Raw genomic sequence first — 24,811 nt, 5'->3', positions numbered from 1 at the left:
ATCATAATTTGTAATTATCTCCTTAAACTTTGTCCCCATGAACTGTCAAATTTATAGGGCTAAAGACCATGTTTATGTATTACAGCCCCCACAAACTTTTACACAGCCTGATGCATCATATATAATTAAATATTTGCTGAATGAATATATAGGTGAATGGGTTAGTGCGAGTCCTCTCACCAAATGTGGTAAAATGGAACCTGCTCTGGCATTGCAGTAGTGACATGGATCTGGGCTCTGTCCTGCCATTCAGCAACTTTGTAACTTTCACCTCCCTGTGTTTCAGTTGCCTTTTGCTTCAGTGGGGGATAATTATCTTGACTTGCCTTTGGAGACGTTGTAAAGATTAAATGAGTCATTTTGTAGGTGAACATTCTAGGGGCCGCATGGTAGAGTGCCTTCTTGTCCTTAACGTCATTGCTTTGACCTGTGATATTCCAGATCATGACTAGCAGAAGATAACAGGAACTGAAGGATCTGGAAGTAGGCCAGCACAGAGGCTTGGGGACAGAGCAGGTGCCAGCACAAAAGGTGCACATGTGTGTACTTGAGGATGTACAGAGCTGTGGGGTTATCCCAGGCAGTAACCTGTGCTAAAGTCCCATTTGGGATGTGAGACAGGTACTAATGCTTAGTTGTACCAATTATTTTACCATTTCCATGTGGAGGCCACATGACAGAGTAGGAAGACACCCAACTCAGGTAAGTTATATCAAAATAGAGTCCTAACCCTGCCACTAACCAGGTCTGTGGCCTTAGAAACATATTGAACCTCTGTTTTTTTGTTTGTTTGTTTTTTTGCTTCCTTATTATAAAATAGAAATAAAAAACAGTAGTATTTTTCTTGCCAATCTTAAAGGGTTGTTATGGGGAAGTATTGAATGAAAATTATAATGAAATATATAAACATGCTTTCAAAACGTCTAAGGTTTCTATGTAGAAAGTAGTGTTTAAATTCAAAATTGCAGAAGAACGCATTTAACTGTCTAATGTACCTTCTTTGCACATACTTTATACGTAAATTTCCTGGAAATGCATTTTAGTTGAATAATTTCATTTGCAGTTAGAGTACTTATGCAGTAAATATTATATGTCGATTTGTAAAATCTTTTGGGAAGAGAATTTCCACACATCCTGATTGGTCTAAGGGTAGTATATTTTGATCAACATTTGCTAGCACAAGAGCCACTCTCACCATGTTTGCATAGTGACTGCTAAAACATATGCAAATGTAATTATTCTTTCAACACAGGGAAATCATGCATTTAGAATATAAAATCCATTACAGAGGGATCGAGCTAGAAAATGTGCCTAACACCCTCTGAGTAGACTACCACCTACTGACATCAATCGATTTTAAGCTATACCAGAAGTTAGTATCTTAGTGAAAAAAAATGCCATCACATTCCATCTATGACATTTGTACAATTGTGATTTTAGGAGAATTGAAATATTAGAGGTAGATATTAGAATCAAGAACACATCCTATCTTGTTCTTCTGGTTAGTGTTATATCTTGGTTGCTTGAGCATCACAGGCTGTAATGTAGCATCTAGAATCATGGGCACTTCTTACTTTCCTCACAACACCACTGTTGTACTCTCACGCTGCTGTCAACCCTGCAGTACTTCTGTCTCTTGATAGGAATTACTGGGGGCATCTAAACATGGTCCTGCTCCTAGATGAAGGATTGGGAAGGCCTCTTTCTGAGGCACTGTAAGGCAACCTGTAAAGAGTGAACAGAAGTCAGCTGAGAGAAGAGCTGGGGGTAAGAGTGACTCACACACATGGTACAGCATGGTTGAAGGCCTTGAAGTTAAAAATATTATGATGTGTTTGAAGAAAAAGACCAGAGAGTAGATTCAGAGGAAGCATTCTTGAGGCTGTGATGGAGGCAGGGGTTAGCTCATACAGGGTTTCAGGACAAGTTACAGAACTTTGAATTTTATCCCAAGTGCATTGAGAAGTCATTGCAAGGACTTTGAGCAGGAGATGAGATGTTGTCATGCTCCTGTTTTAAGTTAGAATATCCACAGAGAGATCTTTTATGTGGTAGTGGTTCTGAAGGACAGCAAGGCTTGGATGTAGGGAACCAGCTGAGAATGTAGCATAGAGGCAATGTGTCTAGTGGGTAAGATGTAGGTTCTGGAGTCACAATGCCTGCATCCAAATCCCCCCTCTGTTACTCTAGGATCTTCGGCAGGTGCCTCAGTTTGCACATCTATAAGGTGGTACCATTAATATTACATGCCCCTTTGAATTCTGGGGATTAAGTGAATTAATATGTGTAAAGAATTTAGAACAAATCTTGGCAGGAATGAAGTATCAAATATAAAAACATTTGAAAGTAAAAGATTTTAATGACTTTAGTAAGAGTACTAAAACATTATTTGTAATACATGAATAAATGACAAAATGAAAATACTGTGAAAACAAATCCATAAGACAAACTCCAGGAAGATGGTTGTTTTCATTGCAATGTACCTTTATACCCTTGTCCTTAATATCTAAAGCCACATATAAGGTATTGGTGAATCAGTGTATGACATCATGTACAGCAAGGTGTACCTCCAGAGGCACCAGTCACGTTGTTACCTGTGTGACTGTGTGTACTTTGTAGCATGTAGCGGGTACAGCACACAGTGGGTACAGTGAGTGGTTCAGACCAGGCCTGGGAGTCATTCACACCTGGTTTTTCTCTAGGTTCTTCTAGTTTGGGCTGTGTAACTCTGGACAAGTTTTACAGGCTCAGGTAAACTCAGCTTCCTTAAGTGAGAAATTGGGTATCCTGAGGAACTCATTGGAGATTGAGGGTGTTAGTGGACAATGTGCAAACAGCCCTGTGTGTAGTGTTTGCACCGTCATGCGCACCCACGTGTGTGGCAGTGGCTGCTGCCGTGATTTTTTATCATCTCTGGAGCAGTTCTTTTCCCCATTGGCACTTCCGTAGCTCAAGTTATGCATCTTCTCCTGTGCATATTTGTACAGGATATTGTAATGTTCTTGATGTAAGTGTAAATAGCTCTTAAAAGTAAAAATGAAAATTCAAGCTCATTTCCTGCTGAGAATTAGTTGCTACAGAAACAATGAATGTTTCAGTGGTGGTCAATAAGATTTAGTGGATGCCAACCTAGTTTTTAAAATCCAGGCCGGGCGCGGTGGCTCAAGCCTGTAATCCCAGCACTTTGGGAGGCCGAGACGGGCGGATCATGAGGTCAGGAGATCGAGACCATCCTGGCTGACACGGTGAAACCCCGTCTCTACTAAAAAATACAAAAAACTAGCCGGGCGAGGTGGCGGGCGCCTGTAGTCCCAGATACTCAGGAGGCTGAGGCAGGAGAATGGCGTGAACCCGGGATGTGGAGCTTGCAGTGAGCCGAGATCTGGCCACTGCACTCCAGCCTGGGTGGCAGAGCGAGACTCCGTCTCAAAAAAAAAATAAATAAAAATAAAATAAAATAAAATAAAATAAAATCCAGCTATGGGTTTATCTATGTGGGGGAGGGGCAAGCGTGGGATCTGCTGCTCTTTAACCCAGGTTCTTCTCCATTGCCAGAGCAGAGCAAATTTGGCCTGAGTCGCTGAGGCAGGGAAGGCTTTGTGGATGGCCCTAGCAGGAAGCGGGCTCCAGCTTATGACCTACGCGTTGTGCAGGCTCAGATGTTACATGGTCTTTAGAGGGAATCTAGAACAAACCCTTAATTTCCAGATTCTATTAAGGGGGATGTAGATTGAGCAGAACAGACCATGGTTTCATACACCTGGCTTATAAGAAGTCTGACTGGCCTTGAGCTGTTCTTGGTATTAAGAAAACTGCTTTCAATCCTTGGTAGCACATGGCAGGTTTAGGACAAGCCAGGGCAGGAGGGCAGTCATCATGCATTTGGCAGCCTTTTGGTAACCTACACTGCTCTCAACCTTGTCGAAGTCCCACAGTCCTATTACACCTTGTTAGATGCGGTGAGACACTGAGACCATAGTGACAAAGTGAAAACCATAACCACCCCTCTGGAAGCCCCGGAAGGTAATGTGGGCATTTATACCAGCTGGTGCGATGCCCATTAAAGGCAATGCGTTTTGCTCCTAACACTGTTTTCTGGGTATCATAAGCACATTCCGAAAGAACATTTGCTTTCTTTGCTGGATAGGTGTACTCATCAGTCAAGACCATCCTGGCTAACACAGTGAAGCCCCGCTTCTACTAACAATACAAAAAAAAATTAGCCAGGCGCGGTGGCGGGCACCTGTAGTCCCAGCTATTTGGGAGACTGAGGCAGGAGAATGGCGCGAACCCAGGAGGCGGAGCTTGCAGTGAGCCGAAATCCTGCCACTGCACTCCAGCCTGGGTGGCAGAGTGAGACTCTGTCTAAAAAAAAAAAAAAAAAAAAAAAAAAAAAAAAAAAAAAAAAAAAAGTGCTCGTAAGACGTTTCCGGGAGAGGAAGCTACTTTAAAGGAATTGTATCAGCTGTGATGAGATCCTAGCCTGTTTTGTTTCCCTGCTGTTATATTTAGCACTAATATGGGTCTATGGGAGGAGGCAGGAAGGTGAATTCAGAAGGAAAGTAGGCAAGAGGGCAAAACAATCAAAGGGGAAAGTTTAAAGATATGAAATTTGAAGGACCATTGCTCTGGTGTAAAATAGAATTTTCACCACTTCTAATGTGCAGTAAATGACTGATAAAGTAAATGACTGATTATCTGAAGTGAGGACCGTGGAGATAAAGGCATTGAAGCTATGACTTAGCATTAGATTAGCACAGACAGATGAAAGTGTCAGCCAAATTTAATCCAGATCCTGTATTAATAATAAACTCTTCATAATCAGGAGGCAATTTACAAATTACCATGCACTGTCTTAAGTTCTATAAGCATTCGAGGATCAAGTCAGCTTTTTGGTACATTTTTCTGGGTTGTGAATGAGCCGCAGGAAAGGCTGGAACTGGAGGTATTTCTTGAATCAACATTTGTGGAATGCCTGCTGTATGCGAAACCTCGAGGCAGGAGGGGGAAAGCATGGGGTGTAGGGTGGAAGGGAGCAGGGTAGAGAAATACTGATTAAGACTGGCCTTGAAAGAACTCATCCCTAGGGATGAGCATCATGGACTTAGTTCTAAGTGACAGAATGGAGAAGGGGAAGAGTGCTGTACTAGTTATCTATTGCCGTACAGGTTATCCCAGTCTCAGTGGCCTAAAACAAATATTTATGATGTCACTGTGTTTCTGTGGGTCAGAATCTGGGAGCGGCTTATCTGGGTATTTCTGGCTCAGCCTCTCATGAGGTTGCCATCCTGATATTAGCGGGAGTCATAGGCATGTGAAGGCTTGGCTGGTGATGGAGGATCCTATCTGAAGTGGCTCACTCCTGTGGCTGGCCAGTTAGTGCTAGTTTTCGGTAGGAAACCTCAGTCCTTTGCCGTGTGCCCTCATGACATAGTAGCTGACTTCCCCATGGTGAATGATCTAAAAGAAAGAGCAAAGAGGAAGCCTTAATGTCTTTTATTACCTGTTTACACACTGTTACTGCCACCATATTTTATAAACTAGATGCAAGTCATTAAGTCTTGCCCACACTTAGGAGGGAGGGAATCAGGCTTCACTTTTGAAGGGATGGGTGTCAAGGAATTTGTGAACAAGCTTTAAAACCACCAGAGGGGCTAAGTGTAGATGTCAGGAAGTACCAAAGTCAGTGCTCCAAACCTTAGTGCTGGAGGAATTGGGCAGGCTGTTTACATCCCAGTGGGATAGCAAGACATCAGAAGGACAGGGTCGGGGAGCCCTGCTGAGATCAAAGGACGCAGGAAGAAGAGAGTTAAAAAACAGCTTGACACAAGTCTCTTGGCTTTCCCCATTAGCAGTTCCATACTCCAATGATACCCACCCCCAACATCTGACATAACTAGACTGCTTGGAAGAGGATGCTTGGAGTTCACCGCAGACGTTGGCTTGTATAAATGCATGCTGAGAAAAAGCTCTTGTGCTGAGTTGGAAGTTTAGGGAATTTATAAACTAAGCCGGGACCCGATAGTCATTGTGGCTACTTGTGCATTAAGTGGTTACTACTGGTCAAGAACAATTTGGGGGTTCAATTGGGTCTTATAGGGAGTCTGAAAAATATACTTTTTAATATTCTCTCTACCTAGAAAGAGAAACCTATTAGAAGTGAGACCTTTAGGACAGGCATGGTGGCTCATACCTGTAATTCCAGCACTGTGGGAGGCCAAGGCAGGTGGATCATTTGATCCCAGGGTTCAAGACCAGCCTGGGCAACATGGCAAAACCCTGTCTCTACTAGAAATATAAAAAATCAGCAGGACATGGTGGCGCATGCCTGTAGTCCCAGCTACTCAGGAAGCTGAGGCGTGAGAATAGCTTGAGCCCAGGAGACAGAGGTTAAGTGAGGCCTTTAATAATCTAGAAGAGATTTTAAAAAATGATAAAGGGCTAGAAAAAATGATCCAGAGAGAATGCAGTTGGAATTCAAGTGAGGGTGAAGTTCATGGTGGGAAGGTTTGAGAGTAGGGAGGTCAAAACTAGGAGCTAAACCCTGAAGGGCATGTGGAGACTAGAGAGACAGAGGAGGGGAGGGCATTACAGACAGCGACGGTGATGGGGTGGAGGGAAGGAACCACATGAATAAATGTGTCTCTGGATGGCAGTTTGTGGGATGGTTGGAAGCCAGCTGCTTGGACAGAGCAGTTATTCTGGGGAGCTGAGGAGCTCTGCTGACGTCTTTTTGAAAAGCTTGGACCAGATCCTTGTCAGGCTACTACATAAAATGGAAGGGCACCTTCTCAGGAGGGGCTTCTTTGGAATCCCTCCCTAGTGACAGACGTAGTCTTCACTTTTAATTGGAGAGAATGAACAAAAGGAAAAATAATCATCCACAGGATTTGGCCAGCCAGCCAAGTGCTCTTTCCCTCTGCCCAGAGAGCATTCATTTGGCCCTAATGAGGAGTGGGCATTTTTCTCATTGTGAGTGCTCAAATTATCATCTTAAAGCTTCACCTTTAAAAAATAATAATCCTGAAATAGTCTATTGAGGCCTTTTAGACTTCAAAATTATTTTCAAACGTTATACAAGGGAAACAGTTTACTCAAATTTGTGCCATTTCTTGTAGGCTTAGCTTACTTGAGTTGCACATTGAAAGCATGTTTCTCATAAAAACATTTTACCCATATTGTACCTGTGTGTATGAATCTGTTCCACTATTATTATGTGATAATTCTAGTTTTAAGAAAGACTACTTTGATTTAAGAAGTTCTCAGTGGGAAGATAAAGCAGTTAAGGGTTAAAGAGAGGTTTGGATTTCCAAATCTAATTTTCCTGCATGAATTTCAATATTAAAAAAGTTTTCATATATCTATGTGTATTTTGTTCCTGCAACATAAAAGTAAATTGGTTGTTCTAAACTGACAGCAATGGTAAATATCCTGCAATCCTGCAAAGCTAAAATTCTACCTAGCAGACAAAACTAGCAAGTGCTTGTTGCACAGTTCACAAATTCTGGTGGCATGAGAATGTCAGCTAAGTGGCCAGTCACTCTAGGTTCGTGTTATCTTACTTCTTTAAATATAATGCCTGTTTCTGATTTTTTTAAACTAGTATTAGTTCTTACCTTACCAGTTATGTACCATGCTTCAACAGTAATGCCATACTCAACTTTATTACTGCAAACTTGCTTTGTAGAAGAAATGCCCACCTTCTTACATTAGCTGTAGACCAGGCTTTTATATCCTTGGCAGTAAGGACATTTTGGGTGGGCTAATTTTTGTTGTTGAGGGTTGTCTTGCACATTACAGGATGTTTGCCAGCATCCCTGGGCTCTGCCCATTAGATGCCAGTAGCACCCTCACCTGGCTGCTGCAACCAAACTGTCTTCAGACATTGCCAAATGTCCCCTGCAGTAGAACAACTGCTCTAAAGTTAAAGTGTTGGTGCTTGCAGATGAATGTGCAAAATGAGATAATAACAATGATGTGGATGAATGGAGTTAGAAAAGATCCTTATGTCTCATGGTTAGATTTATTGCTTTGCCAGTTTTTATCAAGAGCCTCAATGGAAAAAGCATTGGGAATGAAATTAGGATACCTGAATTCTACCGACAAATTGGGCAGCAGTCTTAGTCATGTTTAGTGACTGTGTTTCCTATGTCTGTCAAATGAGAGAATATCCCTGAACCCTTTTCCAGCTTTAAAATTAAACCCACTTTTTTCCTGAAATCTCAGTTCTCCCTTTTCATCCACCTTGATGCTACAGCTTAAGACAATAGCAACCCTATAGTGCCTATGGTAAGAGTCAGATTAACTCTTACTTAACAAGCAAATTTAAAATTTTCCAAACTTAGGTTTTCAGAGAATGGCAGCATTGCTTCTACACGTTTGCTTTCTTTTGGGGAACATTAATGGTATATTACCTTAAGTGTGAAAGTGAGTCTGTTGAAAATTCACTTGTGGGAAATGGAATACAGGTGATCAACAATGTAGCCATAGTATTAGACACCCTTTTGCATTTTGAATGAGTATCTCTGAATAGGAATATTTGGACTATAAAGTCTACATTTGTCAATAATGGGGTGTGGTTAAAGTTATAATCATTTTTACTTAAACAGCTCTGGGCCAGGCACAGTGGCTCACGCATGTAATCCCAACACTGGGAGGTGAGAGCAGGAGGATTGCTTGAGCCCAGGAGTTTGAGACCAGCCTTGGCAACATGGTGAGACCCCTATCTCTACAAAAATAAAAAATAAATAAATAAATAAATCAGAAAAATTAGCCAGGTGTAGTGGCATGCACCTGCAGTCCCAGCTCCACTGGAGGCTGAGGTGGAAGGATCACTTGAGCCCAGGAGGCGGAGGTTGCAGTGAACTGAGATCATGCCACTGCATTCCAGCCTGGGTGACAGAGTGAGCCTCTGTCTAAAAACAAAAACAAACAAAAACAGCTCTGTAAGGGGAATCAGTGTTGTATAATGTAATTTCTGTGAATTTAAAACTTGAGTGGTTCTTAGGGTTGTTTGATATTATTCTACCTTGGAGAGCAAAAATCATCATTTAAAAACGTATTGAATTTTCACTAAAGCAATTTTAAAAAGATAGAAATGATGTCTGTTAAATTAAATGATAAAGGATGAATTGGTGTTTTACTATATCTCTGCCTTTCATGTATAAAAGAAGGATTGGAATCTCTGACTAATGGATTTTCTCAGCACACTTTTTAAAGTTGATTATGCCATGAGTCATATATTTCTAAATACGATATTAAAGTGCTGACTCTTTACTACTTCTAGGTTTGTTTCATCAGAGAAGATAGATGTCTGTACATATCTGTAAAAGCTGTATACCAAATTCACAAAGATTCTTTTACATTTGTTTTTATTCCAAGTTTCCTTCCATTTCACCCCTCTAGAAATGACATTCAAAGAGTCATGGGTGATGTCATCAAAACAAAGTCTTTGATAGAGGCCTAAGGATCATATATCATTCATGCATCTGAAAGCCTTGAAGACTCGATAGATGCTCAAAAGTATTCAAGTCAGTTTGCCTCTCTCAGACATTCAAGTTTATTTAGATCACAGCCTTATATGTAGTGAAAAGCCCTTATATCTGTTTTTTCGTGCAAAAACCTCTCTCAATGGCCTTGTTTTCCAGCTAATCACTCTCGCTGTCATCTTCTGACCATAAGAACTCTTGCCTCTCCTGGGGCCAGCAGCCATCTTATATCCTAACCCCTGACTTCTCCATCTTCCTACTTTCCAATGGATTCTGTTTAAGATTTCATCCTTTTGATGTCAGCAGCCCACTCTCTGGGTCTCTCATGATCTTTGCTCTCTGCACAACTTTCCAGGTAGAAAACTCCAGAGCAGAGTTTCTCTGCAATTTGGTATATTAGATCTCAGAAGGCTTTAGGGTAACACAGGAAATGTTGGTGACCCATGGGCCAGATTTGCACATAAGCATTATTTGGTTTGGCCCACATCGTATTTTCAAAAATCTAGAAATTTTTCATAATATAGATTCTTGGCTTTCATTGAAATGCTGGGAGACTTGGTAACACTGAGCCATATTCCCAGGCAGCTGGAGCTGTGTACAAGCTGCCCCTTTAGAAAGGACACATGCTCTCCAGCTTGCTGCAAGCACCACGGTGCCCTAGATACGGCATTCTGGCCCAGGAAGTGTTTGGGTCTGTGCCCTGCTTAAGGGAATGAGACTCACTGATTCCTTCCAGGAAGTCTTAGCGGTGAGGGTTCATTTCCTCACCTGCCTCTTTCTCTATAACCATATGGTTTCTCTTCTGGAATTAAACGATCTATTACTGGGAGTAAAATGGAGAATAAGACATGTATTTGAATATACAAAGTGTGCAATGTGTCTGACAAGGAGAAAGCAACCTGCAAAAAGTCATAGAAAGTCAATAGAGCCAGAAATACTTGAACAAATAGAAAAGGGGATGGCTATGAATGTCAACTGAAGCTAATCAACTGTTGTCAACTCCATGTCTGAAGATTCTGTAATTTAAATGAAACTGTTAGTATTATCTACTTACAGTTTCCAGGACTTGAAACTTGTGATTTGTTGGAATGTTTAATTTTAGTGCTTCCTAATGCTAGCCGGCATTTGCTGAGAGACTGCTGCTGTGCCAGGCGTTTTGCAGAATCTCCGTCTAATCCTCAAAAATGCCTGGAAGGAAGGTGGTTATAGTAGCTCCGATTCAGAGGAGAGAAATGAGGCCCATAGCTTATTTTGCTAGTAAGGAAGCAAGTGGGATTTTAACCTAGTCTAGTTCAATTTTTAAGTTGATGCTAGTCTCAATAAATCTCACTGTCTGTCTTAGTTTCCAATATCATCTTATTTGTATTATATTTTGTTGCAGTTAGGCAGGTCCGAGACTCAGTTTTCTTATCTAGAAGAAGGGAGGTGTAATGCCTGCTCTTTCTGCCACACAGGATTGTTGGAGTGTTAAGGAAGATGATATATGTGGAAGAGATGGGTAAATGATAAAACACAAAATAAGAGAGGGTGCAGTTTCATTTTCCCACACCCAGTCAGTCCGTGTTAAGCCATGTTCATCCAACAGCCCCATCATTTCTGTGGCCAGGAAACTTAATAGCAACAATTCAAACTGCTGTAAATTGGAGCAGGGGATATAGGAATATGATTCTTTAGAAGGCAGAGGTTATAGTGATGTCGTAAATTTAATCTTTACGCTTGGAAGGAGGAGCACCAAGGCATGCTGAGCCTTTCAACACTGAGTTGTAGGAGATGCGTCAGGGATTCAGTACGTCATAATCAGGGTCATCACCATATGACCTTGGAGATCTTGGAGAATTTTCTACAGTTCATTTTCTTCATCTGCAAGATGAAACAGTTTATATAAATCATTTTCAAAGTCTGAGTTCTGCTTTTCCCATAATTATCAGTTTAGGTGACATAGAGCTTTTTGCCTGTTTTGTTTCTTGATTTTTTTAATGGATATATATTAAGATCTTTAGGCTTGAAAGGTATACTTTCAGAGGTTTCGATTGTTGATTCTTTTCAACATCCCCTCTAACGTGGTTTGCTTGTGTCCCCACCCAAATCTCATCTTGAATTGTAGTTCCTATAATCCCCATGTGTCATGAGAGGGACCCGGTAGGGTAATTGAATCGAGGGGGTGGTTACCCCCATGCTGTTTTCATGATAGTGAGTTCTCATTTATGATGTTCTCTGTTAGCACGTGCTATATTCCTTTTTAATTCTGTGCTTCTATCTCTTGAGTGTCACTTAAGAAGTGAAAGAGAAACCTACTGAGGAAATGCTAGGCAGAAGGTGGCCCCCACAGCAACAATGGATGTGCCCCCTCCTTGGGTTATTTCCATGCAGGGGCTTTGTCCCTTGGGATGTGAAGGGCCTGGTGGCAAGCATTGGTGTCAGATGATAGCTTTGTTTCTTCTCATTCAGGTGATCTACTTCCTAACCTCAGATTTTGTGATTGTTCCATAAGACAATAAGCAGTATAAATTTGGAAGAAGAATTAGGCCATTATTTGACTCACTGATGTGAATGAATCACTATTCAGAGCTTAGATTACTAGCTGCAGATGTGAAAGGATCATTTTCTGTCATTTGCTGAGACAGTTAACTTCCTCCAAAATGTGGCCAGTGCTATTATTAAAGATCAGAGCTTAGATTACTAGCTGCAGATGTGAAAGGATCATTTTCTGTCATTTGCTGGAGGTGTGGACAGTCGGGGAGAGAGATTGCATACTTACAAGTGGTTTCTGAAAAGCAAACTTTTAGGAAACTTGTAGAGTTATTTATGAAAACAACAACAACAACGAAAAAAAGCATTTCCTCTTTGCACTTACACTTACCAGGGCTAAAAAGTAAGCCTAAATTAGCCTATTAAACTGGCTAGAAACCCTAGGAAAAGGCTTAGCCAATCTCAATCGGTGCCTGTAATCAATAATAGCATAATATAATTATTTGTACCCCAATCTCTGGGCCACATCCTGCAAGCAGCACAAAGATGAATTCTACTGAGTTCTGATTCTGGATTCTTGTCAATTTAATAGGGTAGAAAGATACCTGATTATGTAATTTAATACAAGGCTCTCTGTGGCAGCTACTGAAAGAGATGTGAAATCAAATGGAAGTGAAAGCAATGGAGAGATTATCCGGGGAGAGGTAGGGGGGTGGTGGGGTGGTAGGGGGTTGGTGGGTTGGTGGTGGTGGTGGTGGTAATGGTCCATTTGGGGATCCATTGCAAATGTGTACTAGGACTTATTTTTGAAAGATGGGTCAAAGGGAAGCCATAAAAAGTCTGAAGGCTCATGACAAATAGATAAGGGTATATACATTAAATAATTATTATATAAAAATATATGCAAGGTGCTGACCTGGGTGCATGACTGCCCTTATGAAACCCTCACAAAGAAAACTAATTGTGCCTTCAAATAAGTACAATAAAATATCATGTGCACAATATAAATAAATGTTTAATATAAAGTTCAGAGGTATGAGGGGCTAGTATAAAGAGCAAGCAACGATGGTCTAATTTGGAGAGGAGAAGGTTGAGAAGGACCTTCGGTGACAGCAATGTGATAACATGAATTTGAGCTTCAGCATGAAGGGCTTAAATAAAATTTAAAAACTTGACATGCAGTGGACTTGAATCCAGACCCAAAACAGCTGAATCTTTTCCTGAGGCATCATCATGAAGACTAAAAGAGAGCTTTCAATTTGGACTTATAAAGAGCATGTGAGGCTGTTTTATAAGAAGATGTTATGTCTTTGGAGTGATTTATAATCTTATCTATTATGTGAATAAGTAAAATAAAATTTTTTAAAAACTAGGATTAGTTGGGTAACAGCTACAAAAATGAGTTATCTGTGTTCTCATTGATCACAACCACCATTCTTCTTCCCTTTGCTTCTCACCAAACCAGAAGGACAAAGGAGGGTATATGTGTTTCACTCAAGATGCCTTGGAACCACTGAAAGGAGTTCATGTTACATATTTAACTGGCCAAAACAGTAGCAATCCTTCCTTCCTTCCTTTATTTGTTTGTTAAAATATTTGAGAGCTGTCTTTGTGCCAGCCCTTTGCTGGGTGCTAGGGATGCTGTGGTAAATAAGGTACATCCCGCCTTTCTCCACCACGCGCACACACTGAAATCTGGTCTTCACTGAAGGTGAAGACAGCAGGGAATTACATGATTCCTGAAGATCCTTCCACACCTTTGAGTCTGATTCATAAACTGCTATAATGATCACTATACACATTAGACCTAGGTATTACCCAATTTAAGAAAAGACAATTCTTAGGTAAATTAATGTCCTAGCATAGCTAGGAGGTGAAATAGATTATTGTGACAAAATGCCAAGTGCGTGGTACTCTGTTAAGCTGTAGGGATCTTTCGTGCTCTTGTGATCACCCACAAGGTCACAAGATCCCATCCATTGTTATAAATACTGCTTCACTCTCTAAAGTAAAATTTTCTTTGCAGTACTAGATACAGTGTCAGATCCTGTTTGGCATCAGTTCATTTTTAAAATGTTGACAAAGATTCCCTCATTTAATTTTTAATTTTTAAAATTGACACATAGTTATACATATTTATGGGATACATAATGATGTTGCAATACATATAATATATCAGATCAGATCAGGGTAATTACCATATTATCTCAAACATTTATCATTTCATTGTACTGGGAACATTCAATATCCTTCATCTAGCTTGAAAATTAGCCTGGGATTATTTCTGCATCCAACCAAGATGAAGTAACAGTAATACATTGGATGTACCATCTCGTCTGACACAATAAAAAAAGAGACAACAAACTAAATACATGAAATAATGGTTTGTGGGACACTGGGCATCAGGCAACAAAAGACAGTAATCTCTGAAAGATGGGAAGCAAATGGGGTGAGCCCTGTGATTGTCCCCACTTTGAGAGATTGCCCCCTTTTTAACTTATGCTCATTTGAGAGGTTCCCCACCCAGGCAGAACCAAGTAAACTCTCTGAGTTGAAGAAGAGTTGAGAGTCTGAGGAGACCAAGAAGGCTAGATTTCACAGAACAGTGTCCTAGAGAAGACATAGTTGTACAGAGGGAGAGTTCTGGAGATCTGCAGAGAGAGTCTACCTCAAGTATTCACCAAGGTTCTGATCAGCACATTCATAGGAAACCAGCTGGAGAAGAAGCCATCCAAATGCATTAGGGGGAACAGTACCCGGTGCTTGCACAGAGCCAAGAATAGTGCCTCTTCCATCAACCAAATGGGAAAACCTCATTCACAGTGCATTAGGAGGGGTCTTGCCTTAAATAGTAGGGGATAATCAGCTGTAGACTTAACACAGTCCCATCCCACATAACACATCTTAAAAGGAAAATCTGCAAGGATCAAACTCTTTCAAAGTAACTATGTCCCTTTGTTTGAGAACACAGCTCAATAATATTTGTGGGTATACAAAAATATCCACTACCAAATAAGCTCAAAATCAGTGTCAGGAATCCAATTAAAAATTGCCAGACATGCAAAGAAGCACGAAAATCAGACTCAGTTGTTAACTTTTCACTTGACAGTTCATTCACAGGCCCAGAGACCTGGAATAACATGGGTGCTTTAGATGGAAAAGTCTTGAACTTTCTACTGATAACTGGAAGACTGGATTCATATAGCTCGAAATCCCAGGGATCCAAGGAATCGGCCCCAAATGTAACACATTAGCCCAGTGGTGTTGGGTCCTAAGAAGTCATCTTTTCTCACTGCTAATTGAAACCTTGGCACTTTTGGCACCACAATGTTCAAAATCTGTTCTGACTCTTGGGCTTTATGCCATGACAACCTGTTTCTGCTCATTGCCTCAGAGATAATCCTCTCTGGGTTCTGGGTGTGTCTGAAGTACAGTTTGCCCCTTTCTGCTTTCCTCAACTTTAGATTCAGTAGTTTGTTGGACGTGCCGTCTAATACCTATGTCAGTTTCCAACTTAAAAAGTCTCTAGTCTGTGTTGCTTGGAGCAGTGTTTTACACGAAGAGCAAGTGAGCTTTGAGGAAGGTTACCAACATTGTGGTTTGCTGGGAACCGAGAGGGTAGGAGAACTTTCAGCACTAAAACCAGAATAGTGTCCGGTAAACTGGGATTGCTAGTCACCCTAGCTTTTGGCGTATTATTCTACTATTGACTGGGATCAGTATATTCTTTATCACATGGGGAAATTTTTCAAGAGCATTCTAACACAGTGGTTTTTGCTGACCCTCCTTCTACGTTTGACTCTGGAAAGTGACTGGTTTAGAGGAAACGAAGTTAACAGATGTCTAATCCCTGAAGCTTATGCTGAGCCTATACCATGGGTGAAGGTCAGAGTCGAAGGAAATATCTCTTGACCATTAGAAGAAAATTTTGGTCTATCCTCCCTCTTTTTTCCCAAAACAAACATACTTCTAAATTTTTTATTTTTATGCTTTTGTGTTATTGTGCCTTCCAGAAGAGAGTGACAAATATTTACCTATTTCTGAGGGCTATAAAATGATTTAGGAGGCATAGTCTCTCAATGTCTATTAGAGAAAAGTAAAGCTTTGATGTGATACTCATGATTTCATGGCTATTACTTAGGAATATGAATCCACCTAAAAAATAAGTGTGCTATAACATTTTTGAGGCTTTACAGTATACCAGGCTTTCACAGGTTGTTATAAAACTCATTTGATCTTCATAACCCTGAGAGGTTAAATACTAAATTATCCTCATTTTTAGGTGGAAAAACTGAGCTATGAGTAACTTGCCAAGGTCACTCCTGGCCACCCCCACCCCTGTGACTACCCCAAATAATTAGAAGTTATCTAAGATTTTCTAGATTGTAGATCATTCCTGAGTTGCAGCAGACCAGAGTAACTTTTAAGAAAAACTCTGGCTATGTGCAGGTGGGGTGGCCATCCATTGCGGTGAGAGTTGCCTGAGTTATCTAGTTTTTCCAGAAGTTCTACACTGTTTATACTTGTCAGAGTTCAACAGTAAATGTGCTGCTCAGCTTTAAAGAAAAAGGTGATCTCTTTTCAACAATACAGAAATCAATCTTATTTCCTTATGTGAGCAACAAACAGAAAATGATGGTTTTTGTCGTTTTTTTCTTTTTTTTTTTTTGGTCTGCTGCCCAGCTTTTTATCAAAAAATTGTTTTGGAGCAGATGGCATCTATGGAAGTTATTTTGAATGATGTGCAGCTTGGCCACCTCTGTAGTACTCCGTGAATTTTGTCTTTATTCTTCATCCCTACCTACGTCTCTTCCCAACAGGGCTTTAAGTGAACTTGACTTTGGAACTACCCCCTTATCTTCTATAGCAAGACAGATGATAGAAAGGAAAAGGCTCCCTTTCCCTTGTGTATATTGTGGGGGTGATGATGAGGATGTTGCTCCCTTTATCAATGAGTTTTTCCCTTAGGAAACCCATGGGAAGAAGCATTTCCTCTGAACCAGCTCTAGTTTCCCTACAGAACTAGCAGCGTTGGCCTTTGGATGATGGAAATCTGCGACAGTGGCCACAGTTCTGCTATGGCAGCCAGGAAACCGAGAACTACATTTGAGGCTTAATTTTTAATAAGTATCTGAACTGTGATTAGTACATGTGCATTGAAACTCCTCCTATTCTTGATATTTTCTTTTATTCCTTTTTTCCATAATTTTGAATTTTACATATGTTTTAACATTTTATTGTATGCATTTGTAAAAACTTTCATTTCCTCATAGGATTAAAGCAAGATGTAGATTTTTCTCTCAACCTTTTATTAAACATTTCCAACATGTAGAAGTGTTGAAAAAATAACTTAATGTGTACCTATCTTTCACCTAGATTCGTGTTATTAACATTTCGCTAGTTTGCTTTATCTCCCTAAATACATTTTTTTCTTTGAATCCTTTTATATTATCTAACCCTTAAACATTTCACTCTGAATCACCTAAGAACAAGCACATTTCTCCTACAGAAGCACAAACCATTATTGCCCCCAAGAAACTTCTCATTGATTCATGACATCTGGTCCATATTCGCATTCCCCCGCCGGCCCAATCCCAGAAATGTCTTTTTATGGCCTTTATAATAATAAGGTTGACCTTTTGAAGAAACCAAACTAGTTTTCTACAGACTATCATAATGTTTTAGTTTTTTCTAGTTGTTTCCTTGTGATGTTTAGCCCAGTTCTCTATCTCCTTTGTTTCCCATACACTGGGATTTATGCCTTAAGGCTTAGTTAGATTGGGAAGAATACTTTCTAGCTGATGCTGTGCATTTCAAGGTGCAACACATCAGGAGGTGTATCCTGCTCATGGAGTGCCGGGTCGTCGCACTCACAGGACGCATGTTTGATCACTTGCTTTCACCATGTCTTTCCCTTTTAAAGGTATGTTTGTCTCCATGAAATTAGCAAGCAATCTGTGAGGTGGCACCATGTAGCCACTCTTTTGACAATAATCTTTCATCTAGGAGATTTAGCATCTGCGGATGATCTTTGCCCAAACCAATTATGTCATTGCAGATTGCAGAACGATTATTCTCCAATTATCAATTCCTCTATGTACATTATGGCATTTTTCTATAAAAAATAACATTTCTTTGTTTTTTTTTTTTATACTTTAAGTTCTAGGGTACATGTGCACAACTTGCAGGTTTGTTACATATGTATATATGTGCCATGTTGGTGCTGCACCCATTAACTCGTCATTTACATTAGGTATATCTCCTAATGCTATCCCTCCCCCTTCCCCCCTCCCCACAATAGGACCCAGTGTGTGATGTTCCCCTTCCTGCATCCAAGTGATCTCATTGTTCAATTCCCACCTATGAGTGAGAACATGCGGTATTTGGTTTTCTGTTCTTGTGATAGTTTGCTGAGAATGATGGTTTACAGCTGCATCCATGTCCCTACAAAGGACACAAACTCATCCTTTTTTATGGCTGCCTAGTATTCCATGGTGTATATGTGCCACATTTTCTTAATCCAGTCTGTCACTGATGGACATTTCAGTTGATTCCAAGTCTTTGCTATTATGAATAGTGCCGCAATAAACATATGTGTGCATGTGTCTTTATAGCAGCATGATTTATAATCCTTTGGGTATATCCCCAGTAATGGGATGGCTGGGTCAAATGGTATTTCTAGTTCTAGATCCTTGAGGAATCACCACACTGTTTTCCACAATGGTTGAACTAGTTTACAGTCCCACCAACAATGTAAAAGTGTTCCTATTTCTCTACATCCTCTCCAGCACCTGTTGTTTCCTGACTTTTTTTTTTTTTTTTTTTTTTTTTTTTTTTGAGACGGAGTCTCGCTCTGTCGCCCAGGCTGGAGTGCAGTGGCCGGATCTCAGCTCACTGCAAACTCTGCCTCCCGGGTTTAAGCCATTCTCCTGCCTCAGCCTCCTGAGTAGCTGGGACTACAGGCACCCGCCACCTCGCCCGGCTAGTTTTTTGTATTTTTAGTAGAGACGGGGTTTCACTGTGTTAGCCAGGATGGTCTCGATCTCCTGACCTCGTGATCCACCCGTCTCGGCCTCCCAAAGTGCTGGGATTACAGGCTTGAGCCACCGCGCCCGGCCTGTTTCCTGACTTTTTAATGATTGCCATTCTAACTGGTATGAGATGGTATCTCATTGTGGTTTTGATTTTCATTTCTCTGATGGCGTCTTTGTTATTTCTTAGTCTGGGCTCCTGTAACAAAGTATCACAGACTGAGTGGTTTATAAACAACAAATTTACTTTTCAGTTCTGGAGGCTGGAAGTCTGAGATCAGGGAGCCTTTGCCCCCGGGTTCAAGCAATTCTCCTGCCTCAGCCTCCCAAGTAACTGGGATTACAAGTGCCTGCCACCACGCCTGGCTAATTTTTGTATTTTTAGTAGAGACAGGGTTTCCCCATGTTGGCCAGGCTTGTCTTGAACTCCTGACCTCAGGTGATCCACCCATCTTGGCCTCCCAAAGTGTTGGGATTACAGGCATGAGCCACTGCACCCAGCCCTAGAAATTTAGTTTTATTTCTCCTTTTAACTACCACTGTAGATTTAGGGACTTTTTTTCTCTGTTTTAACATTTGTTTGCTTTTGATGTTAATTAACTCATAATTAACCAGTTATAACCCCTTCAAACATACTCCTGGGTCCTTCTGAAATGCCATATTATCTTTGAATGCTTTTATGCTTTCTGGCCCTACAAGCTGCCTCTGCCTCACCTTATACTTTTACTGTCTTATATCTGGAACCAGCCATTTTGCCAAGAAACACTGGTATCTTTCAGTGGGTAGTAGTATTTGGAAACCAAAGTCTGGGTGTTTAGAATGCTGACAGTCCTAGGCTGTCCTTGTTTCCAGGCCCTTTGAGTAGACAGCATTAAAAAATACATGTATTTCAACAGTTGACTTCATATTGATATCTCCAATTCAAATTTAACATTACTAGCTTTTTCTTCAATTTAATTTATATTTATTGCCAGCTCTTAATAGATAACATTTATTCTGTATCCCATTCTTACCTGGCAGGGAAGATAACATGATCACGAAGGTGGTTTTCCCAGGGTGAGGTTCATCCATTGCACTCTGGATGTGCTGACCCATGATTTCCCCGAAAGTGGGAAACTCGACTGCGTAATTTGTGGTAGTGGGGGACTGCATTCTTCATGCTTTCTCCTAAAATAAATAATTAAATATATATATTTTACATATATATGTTACTGGAATATATATTTTATATAATATATATTATATTTTTAAATATCTTCATATATCCATATATAAATAGTTTCCAAAAAGTCAATACCAATATTTCTACTAACAGTAAAACTGCTGAGGACATTTTGGGATTTTTTTTTTTTTTTAACATTTTTCCTCTTTAGATTTTTGTGCTATAGTTGTTTAAAAGGCACTTGCATGTTTTGATTACTAATTTGTATTGTTAGATTACCAAATTGCTATGCAGTTAAGTTTTTAATTATTGGGTGTGCTTTTAAAAATTTTTACTTTCAGGAGTCAAAATTATTTTTAAAAAATAACTTGAAAGTTCAAAACTAAATTATCAGTAAATCTTTAACTACAAAAACATATAAAGTTTTGAAATGTCCATGGAATTTGGAGCTAACTTAAAAAATTGTTGCCCAGGCACAGTGGCTCACACCTGCAGTCTCAGCACTTTGGGAGGCTGAGGCAGGTGGATTGCTTGAGCCCAGGAGTTTGAGACCAGCCTGAACAACACAGTGAAACCCTGTATCCACAAAAAGTATACCAAAAAAATTAGCCAGGCGTGGTGGTGCACATCGGTAGTCCCAGCTACTTGGAGGCTGATGGAAGAGGATTAATTGAGCCTGAGAGGTTTAGGCTGCAGTGAGCCATGATCACACCACTGCACTCTAGCCTGGGTGGCAGACTGAGACCCTATCTCAAAAAAATAAAAATAAAGTAAAAAATTGTTATTTAATTACTCTGTAAATTGCTATTTATAATTTCTAGAAACTTGTGACAGCATTTTAGAGCAGTTGTTTAACAGTGTCCTCTTTGGATTAGAGCTAAAATTTGTGTAGAGGCATGGATGCTGTTTCAAGTTTTTAACTTATTCATAGAAAGGAAGCAGACAAGTGAAATACTTCCCTGGAAATGAATGCACTCCATCTCAGACTTAGTGCATTTTATCACCTTAAAACTTTTCTTTCTCTGGGAGGGGAGAGTATTTTAGTACTTTGAATTTTATAGTCCTTACCAGTGGCCACTGATAACCTCTTTGCTTATCTAGTGGGCACTTGAACTTTTCTTAGCACCTGGCACCTTTCCCTCTTGAAACCTCACACTTGGCTTGTATGATACCAGTGGACCCTTGGTTTTCCTTCTAGATCTGAGAGCTGCTCAGCTTCCTTTCTCTGCTGCATAGGGTAGTGGGTGAATAGGTTTTGAAATCAGGTGGGATATGAGTCTGATTTTACCACCCAATAGCTATCTGACCCCAGGTTAGTCAGCTTTCTGGATTCAATTTTTATAGAATGGGACAGATAATACTTTCCCTATCTATCTTGTTGTTGGGATGCTCAACTGAGACAATATACAATTAAATCACAAGTATTTACAAGTGTTATTTCCATCCTTTTTCTTTCTAGTAAAAGTGTGTTGTAATTGATAATTTAGATAGTGTATCATTATCTTTGATATAAAAAGAGTTGTCCCAGATGGTTATTCACCTTCCAGGTTGGATGTGCTGAGCAATCCGGATGCCCTGTACCCCTTCGTATGGCAGCCACTTCCACCTTGGGAAACAAGCTTCCTGTGTGTCCCCTGCCCTCTCCCACCCTCTTTTCTATTCCCAACCATTTCCTAACAGGAATTCCATGTGAGGTAGTCTCTCATTCACCACTATTCCCACTCCCTTCCCCTGCAGCTAGTGACCTGCCAGTATTTTTCTTCCCAACCTTTTAGGATTCCCCATTATCCTAGTCCCCAGTCCCCCTTTCCCCACTCCCAGTGACTGCCCCCCAACCCCACCAGGTTTATGTTCCTATTACCATAATTCAATGCCTCACTAGGATCCCCTTTCCATCTCTAGGAGTCCCTTGAGCTTCTGACTCTGGTAGTTCCAGCCACTACCAGTGGATTATAAACTAAGGGTATATCACGTACAATTCTCTAGCTCAGCGGAATGAGGCTGAGGATGCAGGGGAATTCCAGTGTTTGCTGAAATCAAAGCGACCATGATTCATCTAGGCCAGTGCAACTCAGTCCTCATCAGTAAACCCAAAGTATCACCGCCACTTGGGAGCTTTTCTCAGATCCTACCTTAGATCTACTGAGTTTGAATCTCTGAGAGTGGGGCCCAAAAACTGATGTTTTAAGAAGTCCTCCAGATGACTCATAGGCACATGAAAATCTGAGAACCATTCTACACAACAGAGCCTGGAATTCTAAATATAGCTTGCCATGGAAAGTGTCCTAGATTGCATTTGTAGTCATTTGGTATTGTGTTTTATTAGGTTGTGGTTTCATAAAATTTTCAGGTAAGCCTGAATCTAACCATGATTTGGTGTTGGTTTTGGTTAATTCATATATCAAATTTATCAGTCATCTTATTCTTGAATCTTTGCACCTTAGTTATTTTAGGAATAAATTAATGAGTTAGGACTATTTTGAAAATGTAGGATGTAAGAATTTTATGTATTTACTGATTAATTTATACTTCATGTCAACACAGAAAGGATATGTTGCAACCAGCATACAAAAGTATACACAATTTAGAAATGTAATGAAATGAAAATTAACCTCATGGTCCTTTTTATGAAGAAAAATTCTTCCTCCTGATTTCCTGTTATGCTTCTGGTTCCGCTATTAAAATTTATTCTCAGCCATTGAGAACCCATTTCTTACCATAGGCAGGATTCTGGAACAATGAGATCTATTTTAATCTCTAGATTAAAATGCAATAAGGAAGGTAAACAGTTACCTCATTTTGAGTCTGTGGAATTTCCAACAATTTCTGAGTCCTTCCGTATCCCAGGCCATGGGAGTGATGATTTGTTTTTTTTCAGTTGCTAGATTTCTGAACAGCTCAGTGTCTACTCTTGGTAAGCTTCAGTAATAGTTATCTATGTAAGTTTAACAGGTTTTTTTGAATCCTTAAAATAAACCTTGATTTACTTAATTGATAATAAATCAAAGATACTCAGAGGATTAAATATGCCTGACCAGTGGCTGTCAGATGTTTACCTCACTGGCTTGCTCTGGTCATAACTGGGAAAAATTTGCTACTTCTTGTTGTCTTTTACCTCTTAGCACAGGATGTTAGGTAGAGATCCTTGAGCTTGTGATATAAATTTTAACTCCGAATTATAATTTCTCCCCTGAAGTCAATAAACCTTTCATCTAGTAGGTATTTGACTGCCTGCAGTATATCAGGCACTATGCTAATCTCTGAGAATACAAAATTAAATAAGATTCTACCGCTACCTTCAAGGCACTTACAGTTTAATAATAATAGTATAGTGAGGGCGTATTGCGAGTTGGGTGTTGTTAGACTCTAGCTTGCAATTGACAGCCATTCAAGGAGAATTTGCTAGTGGATATGGGGTTACCCAGATATTCCAAAGACAAATGGATCTTGGGAACACCTAGAACTAGGGACTCTGTTGAGATTCTATTTCCAATATGTACTCTTCTCACAAATATGTACTCTTCTCCTCTTTGTCTCTCCCTCTCTTCCCCCTCTTGCCTTCTGCTGCCTTTTTCTTTCTTTCATTTTCCATAGAAGGTCCCTAATTGGCTCAACTCAGAGATCAGGTGTCCATCCCTAGACCAACAGTCAACTCTGGCCATGGAAAAACCATATGAATGGGACGGAGGAGGGTGGGAAGGGAAGATGATGTCTAGGAGAAAGGGAGTCTGGGCAGATAAAAATATGTCTCTGCCAGGCGTATGCACTTTACATTTATGCATTCTCTTAGTCCACACAGTAGCCCATTAACCTCCCCAAGACACATAACTAGCCGGTGGCAGAGCTAGTATACCAATCCAAGTTTCTGGTGATTTCCATACTAACAGCACTGTGCTACTTACTGGTTACACTGCAGTCTTTAAGAACAATAGGCCCAGTGCAGTGGCTCACGCCTGTAATTCCAGCACTTCAGGAGGCCAAGGTGGGCGGATCACGAAGTCAGGAGATCAAGACCATCCTGGCTAACACGGTGAAACCCCATCTCTACTAAAAATACAAAAAATCAGCCAGGCGTGGTGGCGGGTGCCTGTAGTCCCAGCTACCCGGGAGGCTAAGGCAAGAGAATGGCGTGAACCTGGGAGGCAGAGCTTGCAGTGAGCTGAGATCGCGCCACTGCACAGGGTGAGACTCCGTCTCAAAAAAAAAAAAAAGAACAATAAAGTGCGTGCAAAACAGCCTTAACAAACTGAATGCTGAAGGACAAGGGATGTTTGTCAGACAAGAGGAGGTTAGGTCATTGCAGAGGGTGGAAAAGGCATGTGAGAAGGAATCGTGGTATGTAGCAACTGGGTGCTTTTTGTAAACCACACGCTGTTTGTTATGGCTAAGGATGAGGGGATGTGAGGAGACCAGATGGGGGAAGCTGAGGATATGCAGAGGGCCCATCAGGAAGACACTGATGTGGTAAACTAAAAAGTTTTTAAAAAATTGTTTTTGAGGCGGAATCTTGCTCTGTTGCCCAGGCTGGAGTGTAGTGGAGCAATCTTGGCTCACTGCAACCTCCGCCTCCTGGGTTCAAGAGATTCTCCTGTCTCAGCCTCCTTAGTAGCGGGGACTACAGGTGCCTGCCACCATGCCCAGTTAATTTTTGTTTAGTAGAG

General features: G+C 40.6%; 1 protein-coding gene and 1 non-coding gene across 2 annotated transcripts in view; both read left to right on the top strand.

Moving 5' to 3' along the window:
- The window catches only part of PPM1H (protein phosphatase, Mg2+/Mn2+ dependent 1H), a 1,465,797-nt gene that overhangs the window by 1,238,697 nt on the left and 202,289 nt on the right, over nt 1–24,811 (top strand). The gene's annotated exons all lie outside the window — the stretch shown is intronic.
- LOC126931939 (U1 spliceosomal RNA) lies at nt 19,994–20,158 on the top strand. The gene has a single exon (XR_007718042.1). It is a non-coding gene; the product is annotated as a U1 spliceosomal RNA (small nuclear RNA).

This window comes from Macaca thibetana, chromosome 11, assembly GCF_024542745.1.
Source record: "Macaca thibetana thibetana isolate TM-01 chromosome 11, ASM2454274v1, whole genome shotgun sequence".
NCBI lineage: Eukaryota > Metazoa > Chordata > Mammalia > Primates > Cercopithecidae > Macaca > Macaca thibetana.
The sequence above is the reverse complement of the archived record's forward strand: the minus strand, read 5'-3'. Positions and strand labels throughout refer to the sequence as shown.